This window comes from Sus scrofa, chromosome 13 (genome assembly GCF_054392235.1).
Source record: "Sus scrofa isolate SSC_HxYL_T2T_F1_AM1 chromosome 13, Sscrofa_HxYL_maternal_Yorkshire_Landrace_v2.0, whole genome shotgun sequence".
Lineage (NCBI taxonomy): Eukaryota > Metazoa > Chordata > Mammalia > Artiodactyla > Suidae > Sus > Sus scrofa.
In genome coordinates this window covers 164,764,099-164,790,588 of record NC_139395.1, presented here as the reverse complement: position 1 = coordinate 164,790,588, position 26,490 = coordinate 164,764,099, and the positions used below count along the sequence as shown (strand labels likewise).

At 38.0% G+C, this 26,490-nt stretch overlaps 1 protein-coding gene across 6 annotated transcripts in view; it reads left to right on the top strand.

Moving 5' to 3' along the window:
- The window catches only part of LOC110256428 (uncharacterized), a 1,007,420-nt gene that overhangs the window by 50,437 nt on the left and 930,493 nt on the right, over positions 1-26,490 (top strand). For 2 of the 6 annotated variants that reach the window (XR_014824871.1, XR_014824872.1), the window contains exons 2-3: positions 3,320-3,368; positions 11,246-11,313. The exons of 2 other annotated variants lie outside the window; for them this stretch is intronic. The gene's annotated coding sequence lies outside the window, so the exon portion shown is untranslated. The remainder of the gene's footprint in view (positions 1-3,319; positions 3,369-11,245; positions 11,314-26,490) is intronic. 2 more of the 6 variants (XM_084991379.1, XM_084991377.1) reach the window with 1 other exon arrangement.

Sequence of the window (26,490 nt, the reverse complement as noted above, 5' to 3'; positions counted from 1 at the left end):
GAGGTTTTTTCCTTTCATCACGTGAAGTATATCATGCCACTCCCTTCTGGTCTGCAGAGTTTCTGCTAAAAAATCTGCCAATAACCTTATCAGGGTTCCCTTGTATGTTATTTGTTTCTTTTCCCTAGCTGCTTTCAAGATTTTCTCTTTGCCTTTAATTTTCGTCAGTTTGATTAATATGTTTCTCGGTGTATTCCTCCTTGGGTTTGTTTTATATGGTACTAGTTGTGCTTCCTAGATTTGAGTGAGTGCTTCCTTTCCCATGTTAGGGAGGTTTTCAGCTATTATCTCTTTGAATATTTTTTCTGTCCCTTTCTTTCTCTCTTCTCCTGACACCCCTATAATATTAATGTTGCTGCATTTAAGTTTGTCCCAGAGTTCTCTGAGACTCTCTTCATTTGTTTTCAATCTTTTTTCTCTTTTCTGTTCTGCATCCATAATTTCTACTAATCTGTCCTCCACCTCGCTGTTTGTTCTTCTGCCTCCTGTATTCTGCTATTAGCTTCTTCTAGCGAATTTCTTATTTGTTATTGTATTTTTCATCTCTTCTAAGTTTTATATCTTGTATCTCTTTGGTCAGTGTTTCCTGTAAGTTATCCATCTTTGCCTCCAGTTTATTTCCAATGTCTTGCATCATCTTCAGTATCAACAATCTAAGGTCTTTCTCCTGGAGGCTTAGGATCTCCTCATCACTTAGCTGTTTTTCTGTGTTTTTTTCTTTCTCCCTCATCTGAGTTATAGTTCTCTGTCTTTTCATTTTTATAGTTTTTTGGTGTGGTGATGTTTTTGCAGACAATACATTTGTAGCCTCTCTTACTTCTAGTGTCTGCCCCCCTTGTGGTTGAAGTTGGTATGGGGCCTCAAGCTGTAGGCTTCCTGATGGGAGGGGCTGATGCATGCCCACTGGTAGGTGGAGCTGATTCTAATCCCTCTGGTGGGTGTGGCTTAGTCTCTGGATGAGATTAGAGGCAGCTGTGTGCCTGAGCAGTCTTTAGGCAGATTGTTTATTGAGGGGCAGTGCTGTGATTCCACCTGGATTGTTGTTTGTTCTCAGGGCTGATGGGTAGAGCCAGATTTTCCCAGAATGGCCACCTGCAGAGAAAGGCACACTGCTGAATGTTGCCAAGAGCTTTGCTTCCAATGTCCTTCCCTCACAACAAGCCACATTCTCTCCTGTTTTCCCAGGATGTCTTCCAAGAATTGCAGTCAGGTTTGACTGAGATTCTTATGGAGACTTTGCTTTTCCCTAGGACCCAATGAACGTGAAAGTCTGTGTGCGCCTTTTAAGAATGGTGTCTCCATTTCCCCCAGTCCTGTGGAGCTCCTGTGCACAAGCCCCACTGGCCTTCATTGCCAGATGATCCAGGGGCTCTTTCTCCCAGGGCCATATCTCCACATGTGGGAGTTTGATGTGGGGCTCAGAAGTCTCACTCCTGCAGGTGAGTCTCTGTGAACCAGTTACTTTCCAGTCTGTGGGGCTTCCTACCTGGGAGGTATGGGATTGCTTATATTGTGTAATCGCCCCTCCTACCTCTTGATGTGGCCTCCTCTTTGTCTTCTGGAGTAGGATATCTTTTTGAAGGTTTCTGGTCCATTTGGTTGAAGATTTCTCAGCCTTTAGTTGTGACTTTTGTTGATTTTAGGAGAGATGTTGAGCTCCAGTCCTTCTACTCTGTCGTCTTACTCCCTTCTCTTGGTAAGAGTTTTTATCATGAAGAGATGTTGGACTTTGTCGGATGCTTTTTCTGCATCTACTGAGATGATCATGTGGTTTTTGACTTTTCTTTTGTTATTGTGGTGTATGACATTGATTTACGTATTTTGAATCATCCTGTGCACCTGGGATGAATCCCATCTGGTCATGGTATATGATTTTTTTGATATGTTGTTGGAATCGGTTGGCTAAAATTTTGTTGATAGTTTTTGTGTCTAAATTAATCAAAGATATTGGTCAATAGTTTTCTTTTTTGGTGGTATCTTTCTCTGGTTTTGGAATTATGGTGATGGTGGTGTCATAGATTGTCTTTGGGAGTATTCCTTCTTCAACCTTTTCAAAAAGTTTAAGGAGGATAGGTATAAGTTCTTCTTTTTATGTTTTGTAGAATTCTCCTGTGAAGCCATCTGGTCCTGGACTTTTATTTGGAGTGTTTTTATGACATATTCCATTTCATTTCTAGTGATCAGTCTGTCAGCTGATCTATTTCTTCTTGATTCCGTTTTGGCAGGCTGTAAGTCTCTAGAAATATGTCCATTTCTTCTAGGTTGTCGAATTTGTTGGCATATAGTTGTTGATAGTATTCTCTTATAGTTTTTTTGTATTTCAGTTGTATCTGTTGTGACTTTTCTTTTTCATGTCTTATTTTGTTTTTTCGAGTTTTTTTCTCTCCTCTTCTTGGTGAGTCTAGCCAGAGTTTGTCAATTTTGTTTACCTTTTCAAAGAACCAGCTCTTGGTTTGATTGATTTTGTCTATTGTTTTTTGAATCTCTATTTTATTGATTTCCTCTTTGATCGTTATGATTTCCTTCTTTCTGCTGACTTTAGGTTTTGTTTGTTGTTCTCTTTCTAATCCATTTAGGTGGAGGGTTAAGTTTTTTTTTTTTTTTTTGTCTATTTGTCTTTTTGCCTTTTCTTAAGCCACTCCCAGTGGCATATGAAGGTTCCTAGGCTAGGGGTCTAATCGGAGCCATAGCCACTGGCCTATGCCAGAGCCATAGCAACACAGGAGCCAAGCCACGTCTGTGACCTACACCACAGCTCACGGCAACGCCAGATCCTTAACCCACTGAGCAAGGCCAGGGATCAAACCCGCAACCTCATGGTTCTTAGTTGGGTTCGTTAACCATTGAGCCATGATGGGAACTCCAAGGGTTAAGTTGTTGATTTGAGATTTTTCTTCATTTTTGAAGAAGGCCTGTATTACTATGAATTTCCCTCTGATCACTGCTTTTGTTGCATACCATAAATTTTGAGTGGTTTGTCTTCATTATCATTTGTCTTGAGGTGTTTTTTAATTTCCTTCTTGATTTCCTCATTGACCCATTTGTTCTTTTAGTAGCATGTTGTTTAATCACCATGTAGTCAGTTTTTTCTTATTTCTTTTCCTGTGGTTGATTTCTAGTTTCATGCCATTATGGTCAGAGAAGATACTTGAAATATTTCTCTATTCTTAAATTTGTTGAGGTTAGCTTTGTGCCCCAGTATGTGATCAATTCTTGAGAATGTTCCATGTCCACTTGAGAAGAATGTATATTCTGATTTTTTTTGATGCAATGTCCTGAAAATATCTATTAAGTATAACTTTTCTGTTGTGTCCTTTAGGATCTCTGTTGACTTATTGATTTTCTGTCTAGAGGATCTGTCCATTGAGGTGAGTGGGATTTTAGAGTCTCCTACTCTGATTGTATTCCCATCAATTTCTCCTTTTATGTCTGTTAGTTTTGTTATAGGTATCTGGGTGCTGCTATATTAGGGGCATATATATTGATGATTGTAATACCCTTTTCTTGAATGGATCTTTAACCATTCAGTAGTGTTCTTCTTTGTCTTTCTTGATGGCCTTTGTTTTAAAGTCTATTTTGTCTGAGTGTTGCAACTCCTGGTTTCCTGTCTTATCCATTGTCATGAAATATCTTTTCCCATCCCCTCACTTTCAATCTATATGTGTCCTTTGCCCTTAGGTGAGTTTCTTGTAGACAGCAGATTGAAAATTTTTGCTTTTATTTTATCCAGTCTGCCACTCTGTGTCTTTTGATTAGAGCATTCAGTTCATTGACATTAAAGGTGATTATTGATAGATATTTATTTATTGCCATTTTAAGCCTTTTTTTTCCAGTTGATTCTTTGTTTCTCTTTTCTTGCTTTTAGTTGGATGGTTTCCATTTGTTTTATGCTTGAGTACTTTTCAGTTTTTCTGAATGTCATGTTCAGTTTTGGTTTTGATTTGTGGTTGCCATGTTTTTTAACTATGTTAATCCATTCCTATATCTGCTTGCTTTAGCCTGGTAGTCATATAGTCTCAAACATGTCATTAAAATGAAAAAAGAATCTGTATTTTCTTACATTCCTTCCCCCCATTCTCTGATTTTGATGTCTTTTTTTTTTTTTTAACATCTTCATTTTTAGATGTGTATGCTGGCTTATTTAAGTGATTGCTTTCCAATTGTGGTTTTCTCCATCTTAGTTCTACTTACTTCTTAAAAAAATTTTATTTAGAGAAGCCCTTTCAGTATTTCTTTTAGAATGGATTTAGCATTGCTGTACTCTTTTAGCTTTTGTTTGTTGGGGAAATTCTTTATTTCCCCTTCTATTTTAAAGGATATTCTTGCAGGATAGAGTATTCTAGGTTGCAAAGTTTTTTCTTTCAGCACTTTAAATATATCTTGCCACTCCCTTCTGGCCTGTAGTGTTTCTGTAGAGAAATCAGCTGATAGCCTTATGGGGGTTCCCTTATAATTAATGCTTTGCTTTTCTCTTACTGCCTTTAGACTCCTCTCTTAATCTTTAACTTTTGCCATTTTTATTATAGTATGTCTTGGTGTGGTCCTATTTGGGTTTAACTTGTTTGGGGCCCTCTGTGCTTCCTGTAGCTTGATATCAGTTTCCTTTAGATTTGGAAAGTTTTCAGCCATAATTTCTTCAAATATATTTTCAATCCCCTTTTCTTTTTCTTCTCCTTCTGGAATTCCTACTATGCGTAGATTGGCACGCTTTATGTTATCCCATAGATCTCTTATATTGACTGCTGTCATGTTTTTTCACTTGGTTTTCTGTCTGGTGTCCTGATTGGGTGATTTCCATTATTCTATCTTCCAAGTCACTATTTTGTTTCTCTAAATTATTCATTCTGCTCTTTAGTGCCTTTAGGTCAATTTGCGTCTCTGCAAATGAATTTTCTATTTTTCTGTGTTCCTCCTTATTTTTTCTTTTTTTTTTTTTTTTGTCTTTTGTCTTTTTGTCTTTGTTGTTGTTGTTGTTGTTGTTGTTGTTGCTATTTCTTGGGCCGCTCCCGCGGCATATGGAGGTTCCCAGGCTAGGGGTCCAATTGGAGCTGTAGCCACTGGCCTACGCCAGAGGCACAGCAACGCAGGATCCGAGCCGCATCTGCAACCTACACCACAGCTCACGGCAACGCTGGATCATTAACCCACTGAGCAAGGGCAGGGACCGAACTCGCAACCTCATGGTTCCTAGTCAGATTTGTTAACCACTGCGCCACGACGGGAACTCCCCTCCTTATTTTTTCTAGTTCCTTTCTAAAGGAATCTGCATTACTGTTCATATCGTCTTTTAATTCCTTCAGTAATTTCACTACCTGCCTTTTGAATTCAGTGTCTCTCAGACTGCAGAGATCTGTTTCATTGTTGACTGCTTTAGGTGAATTCTCCTGTTGCTTTCACTGGGAATGGTTTTTGTGCTTCTTCATCTTGCTTGTGTTTTTCTTTTTCTGTGTGTTTGGGGAAGCCAAACTGTAGTCTTATAAGGCTACTTCTATGGAAGAGTACCCCTTTGTATTTTTGTGGGGGTTACTATTTATTTTTGGTGTGGGAGTTTGAATATTTGCTGTCTCTGATCTGCTTCTTACCTCTTTTTAATAAACAGACCCTCTCTTTCATCCTCTTTTTATTTTTTCTCCTTCATTCATTTATTTCCTTATACATTTTCTGTGGTGGCAGCTAATTGTTTGCCCTACAGAATACTACAGGGAGAATTTTGCTGTTTGTATCACACATCTGACAAGGTTGTTCATCTCATATATTTATTTATTTATTATTTGAACTGTAGTTAGTTAAAATTTTTAAGATGAGGTTATAGGAAGTGTTACCTACCAGAAACTTACCTTGCCATAAGTTGGAAACTTTTGTTTTGTCTTATTATGGTCATACCTGCAGCATATGGAAGTTTCCAGGCTAGGGGTTATGTCAGAATTGCAGCTGATGGAATTCCCCTCGTGGCTCAGCACAGACAAATCTGACTAGCATCCGTAAAGATGCAGGTTCAAGCCCTGGCCTTGCTCAGAGGGTTAAGGATCTGGCATTTCTGTGAGCTATGGTGCAGGCTGCAGATGTGGCTTGGATCTGATGTTGCTGTGGCTGTGGTGTAGGCCAGTGGCTACAGCTCTGGTTTGACCCCAAGCGTGGGAACCTCTATATGCTATGAGTGTGGCTCTAAAAAGCAAAAAAATAAATAAATAAATAAATAAATAAAGAACTGCATCTTAGGCCTACACAACAGCCAGGGCAACACGGATCCAGACCTCATCAGTGACCTACACCACAGCTTATGGCAACATCAGATCCTTAACCCACAGAGTAAGGCCAAAGATCAAAAACACTCATCCTCATAACGTCAGATTCTTAACCCACTGAACTGTAAAGTTGCAGGCTACAAAAGTAATATTCAGAAATCTGTTGCATTTCTAAACACTAACAGCAAAAGATCAGAACAGGGAATTAATTAAACAATCCCATTTACCATCACAACAAAAAGAATAAAATGCCTAGAATAAATATACCTAAAGAGGTAAAAACCTGTAAAAATTATAAGATGCTGATGAAGAATTTAATAAGACACAAACGGATGGAAAGATATATCATGGTCTTGGATTGGAAGAATCAATATTGTTAAAATGACCATACCGCCTTAGGCAATCTACAGTTTAATGCAATCCCTGTCAGTCAAAATACCAACAGCATGTTTTTTTTATAGAACTAGAACAAATAATTTTAAAATTTATATGGAAACAATAAAAACTTTTAATAGCCAAAACAGTCTTGGTAACGAAGTACTGAGCTGGAAGAATCATGTTTCCTGACTTCAGCCTATGCCAAAAAGAAATGGTCATCAAAATAATATGAGACTAGCACAAAACAGATGCATAGAATAGGTGGAACAGAATAGAGAACCCAGAAATAAAGTCATGTACTTATGGTCAGTTTCTCTACAACAAAGGAAGTACAAAATACATTGGAGAAAAGACAATCTGTTTAATAAGTGATGCTGGGAAAACTGATAAGGCACATGTAAAGGAATGAAATTAGAACGTTGTCTAACACCATATACAAAAATAAACTCAAAATGGATTAAAGACCTCAATTTTAAGACTGTGTACCGTAAACTCTTAGAGGAAAACACAGGCAGAACATTCTTTGACATAAAGTACAGCAATATGTTTTGGATCTGTCTTCTAAAGTAAAGGAAATAAAAGCAAAAATAAACAAATGAGACCTAATTAAAAGCTTTGCACAGCAAAGGAAACATAAACAAAATGAAAAGAAACCTACTGAATGGGAGAAAATGTGTGCAAATGATATGACCAGTAAGAGATTAATATCCAACAGATATAAACAGCTCATTCAAGTCAGCATAAAAAAAAAACCAATTAAAAAATGGGAAGAATAGGAAGAAGAATTAAATAGACATTTTTTCCAAAGAGGAAATGCATATGGCCAACCTGAACATGAAAAGATGCTCAGCATTGCTAATTGTTAGATAAATACAAATCAAAACCACAACATGATATCAACTCACACCTGTCAGAGCAGCTATTATTAAAAAGAACACAATAACAAACATTTGCAAGGATGTGGAAAAAAGGGATATCCTTGTACATTATGCTGGAAATGTAAATTGATACAGCCACTATGCAAAATAGTATAGATGTTTCTAAACAAAACTAAAAATTAAATATTATATGACCCAACAATTCCATTCCTGGGTATATATCTGAAAAAAACAATAACACTAATGCAAAAAGATACATGTACCTCAAAGTTTATAGCATCATTATTTATGGTTGCCAAGATATGGAAAAATCCCACATGTCCATCAGAGGATGAACGGATGAAGAAGAAATATATCATTATGTCTTTTTTTATTTTTATTTTTTTGTATTTTTAGGGCCACACCCACAGCATATAGAGGTTCCCAGGCTAGGGGTCTAATTGGAGCTACAGCTGCCAGCCTACACCAGAGCCACAGCATTACCAGATCTGAGCTGCATCTGCGACCTACACCACAGATCACGGCAATGCTGGATCCTTAACCCACTGAGCAAGGTCATGGATCAAACCTGCAACGTCGTGGTTCCTAGTTGGATTCGTTTCCGCTGTGCCACAATGGGAACTCCAAGAAGACATATATTATATGTGCACGCTCGTGCACACACACACACACACACACACACACACCATGGAATACTACTCAGCCTTAAAAAAGAGTGAAATTTTGGAGTTCCTCTTGTGGCTCAGCGGGGACTAATCTGACTAGTATCCATGAGGACTCAGGTTCATTCCCTGGTCTCACTCGGTGGATTAAGGATCTGGCATTGCTGTGAGCTATGGTGTAGGTCACAGACATGGCTAGGATCCTGTGTGGTTGTGGCTGTGTCGTGGGCCAGCACCTATAGCTCTGATTTGACCCCTAGCCTGTGAACCTCCATATGCCACAGGGTGGCCCTAAAAATACCAAAAAAAAAAAAAAAAAAAGAATGAAATTTTGCCATTTGCAAATGGATGGACTTAGAGGGTATTATGCTAAGTGAAGGAAGTCAGACAGAGAAAGACAAGTACTATATGGTATCAATTATATGTGGAATCTAAACAACATGACAAAAAAGAAGCAGACAGAGATAGAACAAACTAGTGGCTACCAGTAGAGAGGAGGAAGTGGGAAGGGGCAATATAAGGGTAGGGGATTAAGAGGTACAAACTATGATGTATAAAACAAGCTACAAGGGTATATTGTACAACACAGGGGATATAGCAAGTATTCCATAATAACTATAAATGCAGTATAACCGGAGTTCCTGTTGTGGCTCAGTGGGTAACGAATCCGACTAGGAACCATGAGGTTGCGGGTTCGATCCCTGGCCTTGCTCACTGGGTTAAGGATCCGGCGTTGCCGTGTGCAGAGGTGTAGGTTGCAGGTGTGGCTGGGATCCCGCGTTGCTGTGGCTCTGGAGTAGGCTGGCGGCTACAGCTGCAATTCGACCCCCAGCCTGGGAACCTCCATATGCCACAGGAGCAGCCCAAGAAATGGCAAAAAAAAAGACCAAAAAAAAAAAATAAATAAAAAAAAATCAGTATAACCTTTAAAAATTGTGAATCACTATATTGTACACCTGTAATTTATATATTTCAACTATACATCAATAAAAATAAATTTAAAAAACCATTTTCGTATTTTGAAATACTTTCAAACTTAATAAAAAGGCAATACTCATATATTTTTATTTATTTTTAAATTTTTTATTTATTTATTTTTTTGTCTTTTTGTCTTTTCCAGGGCTGCACCCATGGCATATGGAGGTTCCCAGGCTATGGGTCAAATTGGAGCTGTGGCTGCTAGCCTACACCACAGCCACAGCAATGCCAGATCTGAGCCGTGTCTGCGACCTACCCCACAGCTCACAGAAATGCCAGATCCTTAACCCAGTGAGTGAGGCCAGGGATCAAACTCCCAACCTTATGGTTCTTAGTCAGCTTCTTTAACCACTGAGCCACAACAGGAATACTTATATATTTTTAATCAAATTCCCCAGTTTAATGTCTAAATTCCCTTGCTTTAGCATGTATATATGTAAATAAATACACACGCATACACACATATGTGTGTATGTAATTTTTTCCTTAAAAGCTTGTCAGTAATTTGCATACCTGATAACCCTATGCCATTAAATAATTCAGTATTTCCCCAAAACAAGGACAATATCTGTGAAACTGCAGTATAATCATCAAAATCAAGACACTAATCCTGAGGATATCATACCATCTAATTCACAGACTATAGGCAGAATTTGCCAATTGTTCCACTTAAAATCAGTTCAAGATATAACCCAGGATCATTCATTGTATTTTGTCGCCATAGCCCTTTGGTATCCTTTAACTTGGAGTAGTCTACCATCATTTGTCATCTTTTTTTTTTTTTTTTTTTTTGCTATTTCTTGGGCCGCTCCTGCGGCATATGGAGGTTCCTAGGCTAGGGGTCCAATCGGAGCTGTAGCCTCCAGCCTACACCACAGCCACAGCAACGCAGGATCTGAGCCGTGTCTGCAACCTACACCACAGCTCACGGCAACGCCGGATCGTTAACCCACTGAGCAAGGGCAGGGACCGAACCTGCAACCTCATGGTTCCTAGTTGGATTCGTTAACCACTGCGCCACGACGGGAACTCCCATTTGTCATCTTTTATGATTGAACCTGTACCACAGAAGGGACCCAAGCCATGGCAGTGACAGTGCTGGATCCTTAACTCACTGTGCCACAAGAGATCTCCTCATATGTTCTTTTGACATGTTCCCTGTTCTTGGATCCTGTTCTTTTGTTGTTGTTGTTGTTGTTGTTCCCCGCCTTTTTAAAGCACTTTCTTACCTTTTGGGTACCCACCACTCTTGATATCAGAGTTGTATAAAGGTCCTTTGTCACATTAAGAGTGGCTGAAGGAATTGGCACTTTGGTTGCCGAGGTGTAAATTCACACTACTTAGGCTCTTGTTACTGATTTTCACCTTGTATTTAATGCAGACAATAAAGAGAACACTTCTTTTGCTCAAGAACAGTTGCTTTTCTTTTTGCAATTCCAAACTCCACATCCTTCTTTTTAATTTTTAGGTCTCAGCCTCATAGTCACTCAGTCTCTTCTGATCCAAAAGGATGAAAGATACAGTGTCTCTTCTTTCCTTTCTCTCTCTCCTCTTCCACATCCAATCTCTCAGAAATTCCTTTACTTTCTTCTCCAAAATATCTATTGAATTTGGTCTGCTTCTCTCATTCCTGCTTCCACCAACCTGTCCAAGTGACCATGATCTCTTGATAAACTAGTTTCCCCAAAGGCCCCCTCTGCTTCCGTTGTTGTTTATCTCCAATTCATTTCCAAAGAAGAATTATAGTGACTAAAAATTTAATAGATGTATATGTATACATATATATGTGTACATCTTTATATCTGGATGTAGGAATATGATATGTCACTTCTCAACTTGAAACTCTTTCCGAAGGTTTACTTTGTACTTAGAGAAAAAAAAATTCTAAATCCTTTATTAAAAAAACTGCAGACTCTCTGCTTACCTCTTCAACCGTATTGCCTCCTTCCTTGACTATCATGTTCCCATCAGCCCAGACATCTTTAATGTTTCAGAGATGCCCAGATATAATGCACATTGGGGACAGCCATTTGTGCAGAATCTTCTCTTGAAGCTCTTTTGCTTTCCATTTTCAGGAGCAACTAATTCCCTTTTATCCTCTCAGTTTCAGATCAAGTGATACCTCATCAGTATTAGATGAGAAGATCACCACCTTCTAATACTCTCATTTGTGTAAGTCCTATTTTTCTGTCACTGTAATTTCCCCATGGAAATTTTTATAATTTGAATATTTATATTTATTAGTTATATTGACTATTCTTTGTCTTTCTCATTGGTTTATAAACTCTGAGAGGAGGGCACATCTATTTTATTCACAGAACGACCAGTGCTTAGCACAGTGCCTTGCATATGATAATTATTCAAGAAATATTTACTGAAAAAATGAATGAAATATAGAATAAATATTTGGTTAACTGGTAAAACATCTTTTTAGGACTTTATTTTATGTTTAAGTTAGATGTATTGCTATCTGAGAGAGTAAGAAATCAATTTAAAGGTATACAATGTAGTTCAAGGTGCTATTTAGTCAAATATTAAATGCCATGACTTCTTTCACTTTGGTAGAAAACACAACAGGGAGTAAGAGTTTGTTTACAAGTAAAATAATACCAAAAATAGTATATTGATTAAAATTTCAGAAAGTTAGGATCTAATGTATAACTCAAACTAATGATATTCAAAATGATTTTAAGAAAACCAAAACAAAGCAAATAAATAACACAAGCAAATAAAAGTGAAACCAAAAATCCTCTATTAACAAGAGAACATGGTGGGTGGAGTGGGTGGGCGTGGGCCGTTCTGTTCCTCTAAAATTGTTAACTTTTGCAAGAGAACAGGTTTACTAAATATTTTTCAGGGCTTAGATTAAGTATTCTATAATATTGAGAAAGAATGGCAAATGTGTTTGTTTTGATCTCTGATTATGTTAGTAGGGATGGTTTTTAAGCTATTATGAGTTGTTTTCAGGAGGATGGTTAGAGGCCTGGGTACTACTGGTGTATAGTAGAAACAAATCATTGTGTCTGGAGGGAAAAACTTTACTATAACTTTAGGTCCAATAGAGTTGGAATATAGCTTGAAAAGCCCAGTTTATAAAACCAAAACCAGGGGCGTTCCGTTGTGGTTTGGGTTAAGAACCTGTCCTAATATCCATGAGGATGCTGGTTCTATCCCTGTCCTCATTCAGTGGGTTGAGGATCCAGTGTTGCCACAAGCTGCAGTGTAGGTCACAGAAGTGGCTTAGATTCCATGTTGCTGTGGCCAGAAACTGCAGCTCCAGGTTGACCCCTGGCCTGGGAATCTCCATATGCTGTGGATGTGGCCCTAAAAAGAAAAAAAAAAAAAAAATAGGGACTGTGGTATAATAATAATTGCACTACTGACAAAGGAAAAACTATTTCACTAGAGAAATACAGGGCAAGTTGAATTTATTCTTTAATAAATGTGAAACATAGAGCATGTGAAAACTGGTAAGTATAATTCTAAGAATTATTTTAACATTTAAAGACTATATAATGTTTTTGTGTATTTCTTCATGCACTGTATAATTAATAACTAAACATACTGAAATTCTTACAGAAGTATTTATTTCTTACTAATGCACTGGTCCATTCATTTTATCCTATGGATTCTCACAATTTTAAACTATTTTTGATATATTTGCCTTAATAGTAGGGCAGTGAATGTCAAGGAAATGAATAACTTTCAATAACTAGACAGAGAAAGAGGCAACAAGTTCAATATTCCAATTTCTTTAACAGAGTGGTTTTTTTCTTTTCTTTTTTTACCTGGATTTTCTAAAGGCAGAGGGTTAAGGGGCTGCATGCTAATTGTTGGGAAATACTATTCAGCCAAGGGCAGCTTAGCCACAAAGCGCAGAGACCTGAGTATAAGTAGTCCTGGGGTCATTATGCTACCAGGGAGCAGTGGCAGGTGCTAAGAGAAGACAATAAAGCCTTCATACACGTGTTCAGACCAGAGTAGAGGGACCAGGGTCTATGGTCAGGCCAAGAGGCTGAATTAATTCTATACAAGATCCTAATCATGGGGAGATCCGCTATTGAATGAAGAAGAAATAAATACAGTGAGAATTTAAAAGAATGGCTTAAGGGAATATTCTTTCAAGTAAGTGCTGTGACTTCCAAAGAACTCTTAAAATATGATGAAGACTAATTTTTTTTTCCCATACATGTTTGTACAGTTTTAAACTTCTGTGACTTTGGATAAGTGAAATTAAGGTAGGCACTGGACCTTGTAATTTTGATATGAAAGGAAGAACTCTTATTCACTCCATTTGACTAAGGCCTCGATCCATTGCCTTTTGTCTTTTTGTTGTTGTTGTTGTTGCTATTTCTTGGGCCGCTCCTGCGGCATATGGAGGTTCCCAGGCTAGGGGTTGAATCGGAGCTGTAGCCACCGGCCTACGCCAGAGCCACAGCATCGCGGGATCCGAGCTGTGTCTGCAACCTCCACCACAGCTCACGGCAACGCCGGATCGTTAACCCACTGAGCAAGGGTAGGGACCAAACCCGCAACCTCATGGTTCCTAGTTGGATTCGTTAACCACTGCGCCACGACGGGAACTCCGCCTCGATCCATTGCAATTACATGTAAAGCTTGCAATGAACTTAAGTCCCACTTCTTTCTATCACTAGCTAAGGAATCTTGGACTAATCACTTTACCTCTCTTGGCTGCAGTTCCTTATATGCAAAATGGAGTAATAGAAAAGGGGAGAAGAGAGCAAATTTGGATCTAGAAAAGAAGTTAATCATTTCAGAGCTTTGAAACCCTGAGACTGTGTAAACAGAACAGAACTGCTCCTTTCATCAATTCTTATTTAGTTTTAAGTAGCTGTTAGGCACACCATCATTTCCTGTTGTAAAATTGGGACAGTATCTAGTTGCATTATAGGTGTTAGAATCTATGTAATGTACATAATAGTCTTAATTAAGCACCTAGCATATAGTACATGCTAAAAAATTATGGTTGATTATTACTCATTTTATTACCATTACCAATATGGGGAACTCATGCATCTTCAGAGCTCTATAAAAAGTTTGCATTTGACAAATTTTGTAGCAGTAATGAGAGAACTTGTGCTTTGTGAAAGAAATCTCCATTATAAACAAAATATTCAGACACATTTTTCCAAGGTTTATTTGGGTAACTATTCACAAGACCCTCTCACACAAACATACAGATATCCAGCAAGCCTATAGGAGGATACTAAGTCAAACTTTAGAAGAAGCATATTTAAGCTATGTATATGTATATACCCACACATACATGCACAGCATGTGCAGCATCAATACCACACATATTATCTGTCCTGAAGTTTGCAAAGTAATGATGTCTCTACCTACTTTTGTAAATAAAGTTTTGCTTTTTTTTTTTTCTTTTCTTTCTCCTTTTGGCTGTGGTGTGCAGAGGCTTGATGTGGGAGCTCATTTCCCAGACCAAGGATTGAACCCAGGCCATAGTGGTGAAAAAGCTGAGTTGTAATTACTAGACCACCAGTGAACTCCTATAAATAAAGTTTTAGAGCATCACGTGTGGTATATGGAAGTTCCCAGGCTAGGGGTTGAAATGGAAGTGCAGCTTCTGGCCTACACCAGTCACAGCAATGTACCCAGTTGCATCTGTGATCTATGCCGCAGCTTAGATCCTTAACCTGCTTAGTGAGGCCAGGGGTTGAACCTGCAACCTCAGGGGTACTAGTTGGATTCTTAACCCACTGAGCCACAATGGCAATTATCAAATAAAGTTTCATTGGAACATAACCAATGCACTACAGTAGCTGAGTTGAATAGGTGCCATAGAGAATGCCTGGCCCTCAAATCCTAAACTGGTTTCAATCTGGCTCTTTGCACAAAAGTTTGTTGAACATCAATACACTGTACCTATACATGTCTTTATATATCATATCTATAGATGTATAAAGGTATATAGATTCATATTTAAATATATACATGTTTTAGCAATACTATATATTATGCACATATATACAGAGAGCAAAAAGGTAATAAATACCATTTATTTATCATTTATCCAGTGCCATGAATTTTGCATGTTTAAGCTTACGTAATTCTCATGGCGTATTTATGAGGTAATTAAAATTATATCTTTTTGTAGAGAGAGGAAACTGAGGCTCAGCAGGATGAAATGATATATACAAGATTGTACAGCCAGTAAGTAGCAGAGTGGTATCTTAAATTGATGCAGTGTGACTAAAAAGTCCAGTTTGCTTAAACCAAATGATGGTACAGTTTAACACAGGCCCTTAACTGCATGAAGTCTTATGTGGAAAGGGGGCCATGGGATTTGTGGCTTCTTAGCCATGAATAGGACATATGGTGGAAGAAGGGATGTTTTGCTGTCCAAGTCATTCAGAAAGCTGTGTGTGTGTGTGTGTGTGTGTGTGTGTGTGTGTGTGTGTGAGTTCTGCGGAGTGGCCGTGATCACTTAGAACTCCCAGAAGGCCATATTTTGTTTGCTCTAAAAGGAAGGTACCTTTCAGGGTTCTTTGTGGTTGGCATGAGTTTACTCCAGCCAGTGAATATGTAAGCATCTGGGATCACATGGAAACTGTTAGTTTATTCATGTGGCACTGAAAGTGGCAGGAGGCTAATGACTTTTTATAAGAATTATAGGCAATTCTGCCTGGTTATATTCTTATATTTTGAAAATAATTTTTAGAATTTCTACCAGCATGTAACATTAACTATATGTCATCTTTCAGGTAATTTATACAACAAGCAGTTTACAGATTGGCTATCTTACTGAGTCTATCCCAAGGATAAATTTTTATAGAATCTGCTTGTATATTACAAAATTTGTAGTTATCTATGGGCAGCTGGGTCTTTCAAAGTTCTACTAGATACAAACATTGCATCTGAGAGAAGACAAAAAGGCATTTGTATTTACAATGATATATGTAGTTAAGTGTTTAAAATGAGTTAATACTTGTTAATAGTGCTAAAAGACACTAGATTTGTGCATATTGCTCTGGGTAGGGGTAATTAATTTTTATAAACCCCTGTCAGTGGCCCTGGCCCTATTTTTGGTGTGTATATTTGTAAACTTGGGATTTTTTTCTGGGCAGGCTGTTGCATAAACATCTTAAAAAAACTCTGAACCAAGTCAACTCTGTGAGTGTTCTCTAGGTGGTTTATTACTTCTAATTATCAAGGTCAATAAGTATATATCTTTTAGAAATAATTGCAACTTAAAAGCATGGGAACAGGGAGTTCCAATTGTGGCTCAGCTGGTTAAGAATCTGACCAGTATCCATGAGGATGCTGTTTCCATCCCTGGCCTCACTCAGTTGTTGTGAGTTGTGGTGTAGATCCCAGACATGGCTTGGATCTGGTTTTGCTGCGGCTGTGGTAAAGGGCAGCAGCTGCAGCTCCAGTTCGAGCCCTAGCCCGGTAATTTCCATATGCTGCAGGTGTAGCCATATGTATATATAAAAGTTATGGGAACAGCTTTATCACAAAGCAACTAAAGACTTGAGAAGACTGGAGCTTAAAAACACCCTTTTCACGGAATTTGAAATTTAAAACTAATTCCTAGAATAAAGTCATATTCAGTGTGGTGTTTAAACACATTCATATTCTTGCAATTGGTAAAAAATTATCAAAAATGTTAGTTCAGTGTACAAAAAAAATTATCAAAAATGTTAGTTCAGTGTACAAAAAAATATAAGTTGTTCATTGTATTAACCTTTTTTAGAAAGTTCGTTGGGACTTTGTGTAGAGACTGCATCCAGCTAAAAGCAGAATTGTCTTTGAAGCTCATGTTGGGAATCTTTTTTTTTAATCTTTTTGCCATTTCTAGGGCTGCTCCCACAGCATATGGAGGTTCCCAGGCTAGGGGTCTAATTGGAGCTGTAGCCGCCGGCCTACACCAGGGCCACAGCAACTCGGGATCTGAGCCGCCTCTGCAAACTACACCACAGCTCATGGCAACGCTGGATCGTTAACCCACTGAGCAAGGCCAGGGATCGAACCTGAAACCTCATGGTTCCTAGTCAGATTCGTTAACCACTGAGCCACAACGGGAACTCCTCATGTTGGGAATCTTAAGTGCAGTATTTATATGTATATGTTTATGTACTATCTATAATGTTTTCCACTCACTCCCAGGACTATTTCTGATAACCAGATAGCCTTTTTATGTGTTTTTGTTTTTAATGCCATTAGTGACAAATATATTTAGCATTGGTAAATAATCATTGCAGAAGGAGTTATTTATTGTCCTAGCAGCAAAATAATTAATAAATATTCTTGAAGTTTATAGCTAGACTTCATTATGTCTCAATATTCAAGTTCAAAAAGAATAAAGTAAAATCAAATAGAGAAGAAGCTAAAGGTAGCTAAATGATAGTGAGCTGTTTGAACACTTGAATGATACAAATTTATGTGACTCAAAATATGAGGAAAAACAACTGTTCTCCATGGCTAAATAAAAAGATGGGCACTGCCTCTTCCCAAACTGTACTTGAAACTTTTTCAATTTTTCTGCTGTCTCCTCACACATTAGTGGTCGATAGTTATTAATTTATTTGGCATTCATCATGCCAGTGTTAATTCATGCATGTCTAATAAACCTTAATTAGAATTGGGAGGAATTTTCTGATATGATAGGCCTATCTAATGTAGTATTTATTGAGAGAAACTAGATATTTTCACGTGACTCCCACTGCAGTTTACTAATTTAATATACTCTATATGTAGAATGACATTGAAATCTATACTAAATTGGTAGCACTATTTATGTTGGTACTTAAAGCTTCCCTTTAGGAAGCCATTCATAAGAACACATTACCCAATGACCATGTTTTCTTATAAACTACATTTCTATGTTATTCTTTGTAGATTAGAACTCTAACAAGTCGAGCTAGACTTCTGTTAGTGGGGAGGTGATGACTGAAATGAACACAAATTCTCTTGGTCATTGTGACCTGAATTCTCTGCTCCTTCCCTCTTGCCCATCTCCTCTTAGCTGCTCCCTGTCTCTTCTCTTCCACCTTTGAATCTCAGTGTCTGGACTTTCCTCAGTTTGAAATTTCATTTATGGTCTAAGAGAGAACTCTGGAGAGTCAGATTATGAGAAGTGAGTTCTAAAGAAACCATTGCCCACATTCTTCTGTGGTCGTCATATAAAGTTTGAAAAAATCACTATCTTTTACTGCCTTTGGTACACATAAGCACTTACTCTATGTGATTTCTATGAGTTGACTCCATTTTTAATGCTTGGGAAAAATTATTTAAAACTCATGTTGCCATGGACATTTTTCTAGGATGTATTATTATATATTTCTACCATTGCTATTATCAGTGGAATGTCTTCTTTGCTTTTTTTTTTTTTTTTTTACAAAAGCATTCTGACAACTTGAATAGGTTTTGGATACGAGAGTACAGTGCCAGTTTAAAATCAAGAGTTACACGCTGAACATTGTTAGCAAGTGCGACACAGTAAGATGGACCCACATTTCATAATTCAGCACTTTATAATTCAGGAAAAAACATAAGTATTTATAAATTGACTACCTTGTAAAATGTCACATAAGTATATGAAAATGTAAATTTATTGCTAACTATGCTATCAGATTATAAACATTTAAATAGTTGGGACTATGTTTTTCATAGGTTTTTGTTGTTGTTGTTTTTGTTTTTTGCCAAACCTACCACATACAAGCACTTAGTGAATTTTTTAAAGGAAATACTAACTTTTAACATTACTTTTTGTCAGATTAAAATATATGTAAATAGAACATAAATAAATTTGTGATCAATTTTCAACCTATTCCCTAATTTCTCATTTGAAGATTTTAGATCTTCCCTGATTTAAAAACATTTTAAAGTTATAACAAATCTACCTCCAAAATTTTAAATAATGTTATTTGTTAATAACGACAGCTTTGGGAGTTCCCGTCGTGGCGCAGTGGTTAACGAATCCGACTAGGAACCATTGAGGTTGCGGGTTCGGTCCCTGCCCTTGCTCAGTGGGTTAACGATCCAGCGTTGCCGTGAGCTGTGGTGTAGGTCGCAGATGCGGCTCGGATCCCACGTTGCTGTGACTCTGGCGTAGGCTGGCAGCTACAGCTCCGATTAGACCCCTAGCCTGGGAACCTCCATATGCCACGGGAGCGGCCCAAGAAATAGCAACAACAGCAACAACAACAACAAAAGACAAAAGACAAAAAAAAAAAAACAACAAAAAAAACAACAACAGCTTTAATTAAGAATGGAACAACAAGCAAGTGTATTATTTTAACATTTAAATAGACTTACCCAAGAGTTTTAAACTTTTTTTTGGGGGGGTATTAGTGAAAATCAATCATGTATTGCATAAGGCTGAGTAGCTATTACGTTTCCCTTTAAAGACAATTAAGTGGTGGCTCAGTAGTCCCAAGTGCCTCTCAAGGTTATGGTACATAATAAATACATAGTAAGTATTTAGATTTCTTTAGATTTCAATCAACGTCCTTGTCATTTATATTTTTTTAAAGTCTTTTTTATTACCCAGAAAATATTACTCTCAGTATTTGCCATTCATTGGGAATTAGAGGTTAAATTCAAAGAATGAATCGGATTGTCTTTCTAAAGGATTCTAGTAGACTGATGCTGGCAAAATTGTCCCTTTCTCTCCAACCCTAACATGGCAGAATTCATCAGGCCCATCACTGGCCTCCCAGAGAAAGATATTTATTTCCCTAAAGTAATGAAACTGATAGTAGTGGTAGCTACCGTTTATTGAGCAGTTATTAGTGCTGGAAACTTTACTAAGTGTTTTCATGTATTGTCTCTCCTTCAGTCCCTCCCCCATCCTCCTAATTCCACATAGAATAAATTTGATACCTTTACTGACAAGATGTTCTCTTTTGAAGCTGGCTGACAGCTACAAAGTTTAATAACACTGGAAGTTGGAGCTGACAGAAATGCAACCAGTTGAACTATGAGTATAAAGCTGCCTGTCAGACATAATCAAAATGCAAATGTCAATATTTAAATACTTTTTGCTACAGCATAGCAAAAGAGAGTGAAACAGTTCAATAATGTACACTGCAGGAAATTGGGGTGACAAATGCCCTTTCTTTTTTCTGAAAGTTGTGTAAAACATACTCCAGTAAACCAGGCTTTTACTATAACAGTTTTGGTTTTTCATTTAGGAAGGGAAAAAGAAGATCAAACTCAAAATCTCTTCCCATTTCATTTACTCTTTAAATGAAGGAAAGGAAGTTCCCGCTGTAGCATAGTAGGTCAAGAATCTTACTGCAGTGACTCAGGTTGCTACAGAGGTGCAAGTTTTTTTTTTTTTGTTTTTTTGTTTTTTTTGTCTTTTTGCCATTTCTTGGGCTGCTCCCGTGGCATATGGAGGTTCCCAGGCTAGGGGTCTAATCGGAGCTGTAGCTGCCAGCCTACGCCAGAGTCACAGCAACGTGGGATCCGAGCCGCATCTGCGACCTACACCACAGCTCACGGCAACGCCGGATCGTTAACCCAGTGAGCAAGGCCAGGGATCGAACCCGCAACCTCATGGTTCCTAGTTGGATTCGTTAACCGCTGTGCCACGACGGGAACTCCAGAGGTGCAAGTTTGATCATTAGCCTGGCACAGTGGGTTAAGGGATCTGGCATTGCTGCAGCTGTGGCATAGGTCTCAGCTATGGTTTGGATTCAGTTGCTGGTCCGGGAACTTACATATGGTGTGGGTGCCACCATTAAAAAAAAAAAAAAAAAAAGGGGGGTGGAAAGTAGTTTTCTGACTATCTCCTGTTGTAGTATTTTTCTCATACTTCTCTGGCACATGTGACATGTCCTTCGCTGTTGTCAATATGTCATAGCATCTCCCTCCTTCTTTAACTTACTTTGTTTTAAACCAACTGTACCAAGTAGATATAATTTTGTGAAGATACTTTTTTAGTACCATAACCTGCCATGTGACTGGAAACACCATGTAAAAATAATTTTTCTAAAGTGTTTTTCATAGACTTTGTGGAAATTCAGATTTACATTTTCTTTCATTTTCCAATGAGTTCTGTGCTCACAAGATAAGTGATCCTTTCTGGGAACTGACATTTATCTAGACCAGAGGAGCATCCTGGTTTATGAAAACACACAAGAAAATCTACATGCCAAAAAGAAGTCCAGGGGTTTTTTTTTTTTCAAAAGTGATCTTTAGTTTACTGAATGGATTTGCCAAGGGGTTGCTTCCAAAAACCCACTCTAAAAGTACATCCGCTTATTTTACACATCATTAACTATTTGTCAGAGAAAATAGGGCAGAGGAAATTAAAAAATTAGGGCTCCACTGCCAATTGTAGGGCAATTAAAAATGAGAACCTTTTATTTGGAATGATAGTAGAAATCAACATGAAAACATGATTGTCATACCTCATGGCCGCCAGCTTGAGGACATGACACTCTTGATATCCATCGAATCACTGGCTGTCCTGAGCTGGGCTCTGTTTGAAGGCCACAGAAGCTGTCATAGTTTAAATACGATCTTCTTTCTCAAGGGATTTTAATAGAGTGAGAAGAATCAAATTCATGAATGCTGACATAATGAGGAGTGAACTGTTCTGGAAATGAGATTCAGCACAACAGTACAGTTAGTAATTCTTTTTTTTTTTCTTTTTTTTTTTCTGGCTGTGCCTGTGGCATGTTAAAACTCCCTAGGCCAGGGATCAAACCTGAGCCACAGCAGTGACAGCACCGGAACCTTAACCTGCTGGGCCACCAGAGAACTCCTATTTAGTGATTCTTGGTTAATCAGAAAAACCTTCCAGAAAAGTTTTGATCTGTGGTCTAACTATTGAAGGGAAATATCCCCAATCCTACCAAACACACTGACAACTTCAGTAAGAAGAGCATGCAGTTTGGCATCTGGAAACTACATTTGGCTCTTAACTAGCCATGTGATTTTGAGGAAGATACTTAACTTCTATAAGCTGCACTTTTCCTCATCTTAAAAGGAGACTAATAATCTTCATCTACTTCATAGCACTGTTGGGAACTAAGTGAATGAATCAGATGGGCTGCTTCATTAGTTCATTAGTTGGGAAGTGCTTAGCACAGTCCTTGGTGCAATTTCCCGAACTGATTTTGAGAATTTGACAGTATTCTCAAGCTTCATACATAAAGGTATCAAACCTCCTAAATCTACACCCACCTCTGAGTTGGGGCACCTGGACCAGGTTAGTGGACAATCAGCCAGACGTGGGAAGATGGGCATTGGGGAGGCTGGGAGGAGAGCCTTTGAGAACATGATTGACACTAAGGAAGAGCAGACTGGGGTTAGGCTGCTCAGCTTAGAAGCATTAAATCTGACTCAATCAGGGCTGGAAATGTGGAAAACTTAAGAACAAATGGAGAGGGGAAAAAATGAAAACAAAGGTCAACAGGAAAAAGGATCTAAAGAGAGGGAGAACTCGTTTGGTGAATGGTCATTTCTTGAGAACAGAAATCAATTTTCCGCAATTTAAAAATTGATTCATAATTACTTAATGAAGGTATAAATGGGAAATCCCTGTTTCTTGTATACCAGCCATGGGGTTTTCTGCACATATGTGTTCAGATGCTGACAGCTGGCAAAATGGATTAGGAACAGGGATGGTGTGTGACTGTCAAATGTCCACTGTGCCCATCAGTTCCTGCCCTGAATTTAGAGAAGAAATGATGGCTTTTTTGAAGCCCAGGCTGCCTGGTACCTGGAACTCCAATTTTCCCTAGATCCAGTCAGTGAAGACTAGAAAACCAGAGGTTAGTAGTTAATGCAGTGTTGGAAGGAACAAGGGAAACCCTCCTAGAAGGTGATTCTTTTACATATGGCTAAGAGGTATCCATGGGATAAATGGGACTGGGAAGCTTAGAGAAGAATAACCTTTCCTCAGCTCTGCTAATAAGAGAGTCCCAAAGTAAGATAATTTATGGAGTAATTTTTACATTTTTTGGATCCTAACAACCCAAGATTGTATCTGTCTTCCTGCTTCAAAAGTTCTCCCTGCTGTCTGGTTAGGCCCTTGGCTAAAAGAGTCAACTAATAAATGTAGATCTGAGATACTGATGCTGTCTTTGTTGTGACAAGCCTTTCTCACCTCTCTCAGCTTTCATAGAATTGAAGAGAGTTAGGGCCTTGCTTTGTGTAGGCTTTGACTTAAGGGAGTGTTGTGTCTCGTTTGATCTTCTATCCGGACCACTAAAACTGTTTCCATATCAGCAGTAAGGCCATTTTTCTTCCGTATCATTTTGTGTTCACTGGAGTAGCATTTTTAATTTCCTTCCAGAACTTTTCCTTTGCAAACACCACTTGGCTATTTAGTACAAGAGGCCTAATTTTCATCTTCCCTTGTCTTTTAACCTGCCTTCGTCACTAAGCTTAATCATCTCTAGCTTTTGATTTACAGTGAGAGACATGCAACTCTTCTTTCCCTTGAACACTTAGAGGCCATTGTAAGGTTATTATTTGGCCTAATTTCAATATTGTTGTGTCTCAGGAAATAGGGAGGGCCCAGGAGAGGAAGAGAGATGGAGGAATAGCTGGTCAGTAGAGCAGTCAGAGCACACATAACATTTATTAAGTTTGCCATCTTATATGGCATAGTTTGTGGTTCCCCCAAATAATTACAATGGTAACATCAGAAATCTACTGATCACAGATCCCATAACAAGTATAATAATAATGAAAACATTTGAAATGGTTTGAGAATTACCAAAATGTGACATAGAGATACAAGGTGAGCAAATGCTCTAGGAAAAATTGTATCTGTAGAATTGCTTAACATAGGGTTGCCACAAACCTTCAGTTTATGAAAAACACACTATATGCAAAGTGAAATAAAATGAAGCACAATAAGATAAGGTAGGACTGTAGTTATTTAGTATTGGTGGACACGTTGGCCTCTCACATTAACTTTTCTTGAGTGTTACCTTTAGACATGGAATTGACACAAGAGAGATGGATGGCAGCTAGAGGTTAATTTTTAATGCATCAAGTCAGATTTATTTCTGCAAAGCCCCTCATTCTGCAGAATTAGAAAATGGTGGAGCCGAAAGGCAGAATGAAAGGTCACCTACTTTATCCCTCTACCTCCCCACAGTTCATGGAGTGACCCAAATGTAATACTCATGTTAATTATACTTATTCTGCTGAGCTTGGTTGTATGCCATTTCCTGCTTCTGTTCCTCGGCTGCAAATTCTATAGCACGATATTTTGTTTTACCGATACACTGATAACTGCTGCTATAGTGTCATCTAATAAAATATGATCTGCTTTTGTGATTGAAATGGCAGATGCTACCATTATCTGATTTCTTTCTAAAGACATATTTGGCCTTTGTCTAACCCTCTCTGCTTTGATTTTCTTAACATTCTAAGGCAGACTGTATCCTGTCATAAAGGATTCTCAGGGGCTGGGAAGATAACTGAAACTCTGGACTTCTGGGCCTCACAGCCTCCTTTTTAGGTCCTTTCAGTAAAATGTGCTTTTGATAATACTTTCTAAATTGTTACAATTTAAAGCTGGGAGTCAACTTAAATTTTTCTTTCTAATTAAAAGCTCTCCCAGACTTAAGTTACCTTAAAGCAAGCTGAAGAGTCAGGCCCCTCCAGCATCTCTGGCAGCCTCCGTTGAGATCCCAAAAGGCAAAAAGGCCAGGTGAACTCTCTACATCTGACACTTAGACCACTGGCCCAGTTTTCAACCTGATACAGTCTAGCTGCAAATAGACTGTACATGACAATGTTTTTGTTGACCAAATGTGAGCTGTCTCCCATAGCTTCAGGAGATCCTAAGTCCATGTACATCTTTATAAAATTGTATTTGTTATTGTTTGTTCTGTAGAATAACCACAAATAGCATAACACAAAGGTGTTCAGAAAGCACACAGGATGTTATTGAGATTCTCTTCTCATTTACTCTTTCCAGAATTTAGAATTAGCCTATATGTAGCTGTGTGTGTGTGTGGGGGGGGCAGTTTGACTGATTCTTCATACTCTACCATATAATTTAATAATTAGTTAGCATTTTCCCAGTGATGGAATGTTGAGATTGCTCATTAAGTCTGCAGATGGGACTATGCTGGGCAAGCTAACAAGATAGAGAGTTATTTAATTTTAGAGCTGCACAAAGCAGTGGAGAAGTAGATGAGACTGTCACTAAGTGTGGAAATTGGGCTAGATTATGAATGTGAAATAAAAGAACATAGTTTTCTAGGGAGAAGACTAGGAAAATTGAAATGACAAAGTGGAATACATTTTCAGAAACAGATTTTTAGGAAAATACTCCAGTGAAAATTGAAAAAGGAGCAAGGAAAACCTTTATCCCTTTTTAGATATAAGGTTGGAAAAAAAACTGCTAAAATTATTAAGACTGTCTGACTAATCATTATCAACTAAAATAGATAACTACCTCATATCTTATAGTGGGAAGATAAAAGTTAAATCAGGTGATAAAGTGCTTGATTTGCATGTAAAATTAGATTATTATTTAGATATATATATATTTTGCCTACTGTATAACTCCCTCTAAAACATTTCTTGTATTGTAAAAAAAGTGATCTCTTTTTAAGGTTTTTGTTTTGAAATAATTTTGGATTTATAGTTTCAAAAATAAAGACATCTCATATAATGTTCTTCTAGATTTCCCAAATCTTAACATTTTACCACATTTATTTATCATTCTTTCTCTTTGTCTTCCTTCTCCCCTCCCTCCTTCCTCCCTTCCTTCCTCTTTTTCTCTGTATCTATTCTTATATTTACACATTTTGATGGGAACTGTTAGAAAGTAAATTGCAAATATGATACATCTTTACCATTAAACACTTCAGTGTGTATTTCTTAAAAATGAGAAATGATTTTATATAACCACAGGATATTGATCAAAATCAGAAATTGATAATAACATAATATTACTCTCTAATCTCAGACTTTGATCAGATTTTCCCACCAATATCTTTATAGTACAGTAATTTTTCTGAATCCAATTTATATTCACTAAATTGTGTTTAGTTGTCATCAGACAAATCTTTTTTTTTTTTTTTTTTTTTGCCTTTTCTAGGGCCGCTCCCTTGGCATATGGAGGTTCCCAGGCCAGGGGTCCAATCAGAGCCACAGCAACGCGGGATCCGAGCCGCGTCTGCAACCTACACCACAGCTCACGGCAACACTGGATCCTTAACCCACTGAGCAAGGGCAGGGATCGAACCCGCAACCTCATGGTTCCTAGTTGGATTCGTTGACCACTGAGCCACGACGGGAACTCCAGATAAATCTTTTTAAAAACCAAACCTATCAGTATCACTGCCTGGTTAAACATTCTATGATGATTTTGAATTTTTCTTTTTT